Consider the following 2,509-nt stretch of genomic DNA (forward strand, 5'->3'; position numbering starts at 1 on the left):
ATAGAGACCAGAGAGCACAGGGTGCTCTTGAGAACTAACTGAATTTCCTTTTGGAAGGTAACTGCAATCTTCCAAGAGCAGCATGTCCAATTACCCAATTACCTTGCACTAGATCCCATCACTTAAAGGTTCTGCCAGCTCCCAAAATTCCCATATTGGAGACTAGGCTTCCCAAATGTGAACTCTTGCTTAGTTTGGACAGTCCTCCTAAAAGCAGGCAGGGCACCAGAGATACGGAGATGAAGGATACAACTCATCCTATCCCAACTCAGTAAGGAAGAAAGACAACTGGAGCAACAGGCTGTCTTCAGGTTGATCAATACTGAAGAACTCCCCCCCCCCTTGGAGATTATCCTAGGAAGTAAAAGAGAGGGAATGAAGAAAGTGAGACAGGGAAGTTTGGAGGGCTGCTCAGGGTGTTGTACTGAGTGGGCTGCTGCTGTGGATTACTGGGGCTCAAGTGCACTGAGGACTTTGAGAGGAAAGATGGGGCATCTATCTGCAAACTCCTATCCCTTGATGGTTGGGAAATGACCTTGAAGTCCTTAATCCTCTGCACTTCCAGCATGTCCTGTGCATAAGCTTAAGGAATTCATGCAGAGCCTGAAGACCTCAGAAAGTGTCAAGTAGCAAAGAAGGGTGCCCTAGATGGATACTGTCATGATGAGTGCAGATATCTAAGTTAGTCTCAGAGGTCAACAGAGGAAATATACTTACTGTACAGGGGGATAATTAAACAATATTTGCAAGACAGAATTTATGGGTGTTAATTAATGGGTAGGTATTGGGAATAGGAAATTAGGTGGACTCTTAAAAGGACTTTGGATTTTGAATTTGCACTTCCATTTACTGAGTTTAAAATAATTGCTAGAAGGATAATTTTGGGGTTGATGATGACAAGGAACAAATGTTTTCCCATTGGGCATTCTGTGCCAGAAATGTCTGTGATACAACTGAGAGGCATGTTGGGTTGGCAAATGGAAATGTCCTAATCCTTTGCTGGACTTTTTTTTTTTTTTAGGACAAGGTGTACAGGGTGTACACAGTCTCACTGTGTAGATTGGACTCATAGTGATCCTCCTTTTTACAGCCTCCCAAGAGCTGAGCTTACAGGCCCATGCCACCACTCCCAGTCTCAATTGCCATCTCAGCATGCCCCAGGGGTGGGGCTGGCACAGCAGGCCTAGGGATCGAACTCCTTGCCTCTGTTTGCTGGACTATTTGATTTGTTGAAATCTCTCAAACAAGTTTTGCAGGAGCAAGTCTTAACTATAACAATGAATGGATATTTTGCTCCCTGCTAGGAGAGCACATTTAGTCTAGTGGCTTAAGTGATGGCTTTTAAAGTAGTTCTGTGTCTCTTTCTACTTGCTGTTCACTTATTAGTTGTTTTGAACCTGTTAGTGAATTTTATTACAGATTGTCTCCTTTGAAGGAAGGGCATAATAAATAACCTTTTGAGTTATTGCATAGCTACTGAAAACATTTTAAAATTGGCCTTGAGTTATTACATAGCCTAGTTGCCCACTGGTATTACTTTGCTTCAGCTTATTTTTAAAGCATACAGCATTTCAATAATACTATTGTTACTGAATTCAGTGCTAAAGTGAATATGCTTGTTTTTAAAATGAAAATTTTAGGTAGCATAAGCTTATATTTGCCAGCTGAAATAAACCAGATATTATCTAATTGTAGTATGCAATATATTTTTTATCCCCATAGGCATATATATATTTTCATTGGAGACATGCATCCTGGTTTTGCTCTACTTCAGAATGCATTTTTCAATAGATGTTGAAACCACTTACATTTTAATTTTCTGAAGTGGTTTCTTTGATGGATATTTTATTATAGGAAGGAGTGGAGGACATCCAAGTCAATGGGGCCAGAGGCAAAGATACAAAACAGGTAAAGTCTGGCTTCAGTTTCCTCTTTCAAAGTGACCTTCCTCCTTCCTCTAGACCTTTCCGTATCCCTGTGCTTACTGCCAAAAAGCCCAAATGTTGTCTGTCAGTTTCCATCTGATAAGAGTTATTTGTAACTCTCTATAATCTTTAAGGCCTGTGAGTTTGAGTGTGTGGTTCACTTCAGCCTACTTGCTTGTACAGTACTGTACAATACACATGAGGCTCTCATGTACTTAGTGAAAGTGGGAGAAATAGCAAAACTTGGTCAGAATGAGACTCAGTGTCATGGACTTACTTATTGTTCCTTAGTGGTTGAGGCTGGGCTGACAGTTATCACAGAGTTCAGCTCCAAAAGAAGATAAGGAAAGAGGAAGTAGCCCAAGACATACTGGGAACTTCCTGGGGGCCAGACCCCATGCTATGTAGTCTACATGGTTGTATAGGTGATCTCATTTAATGTAATATGTATTTTCTTAAAAATGTGCTTGAAAATATCACTTCTAGAGAGATGTAAAAAGTTTCCTCCATATAATTCCTGTTTCTTTGGGGTTCCCTGCTGCACCTTAGAAGAGTTTCCCTATCTATCCTTTTTTTTTTTTTTT

The sequence above is a fragment of the Octodon degus genome, unplaced genomic scaffold, assembly GCF_000260255.1.
Source record: "Octodon degus isolate 3935 unplaced genomic scaffold, OctDeg1.0 scaffold00258, whole genome shotgun sequence".
NCBI classification, from domain to species: Eukaryota; Metazoa; Chordata; class Mammalia; order Rodentia; family Octodontidae; genus Octodon; species Octodon degus.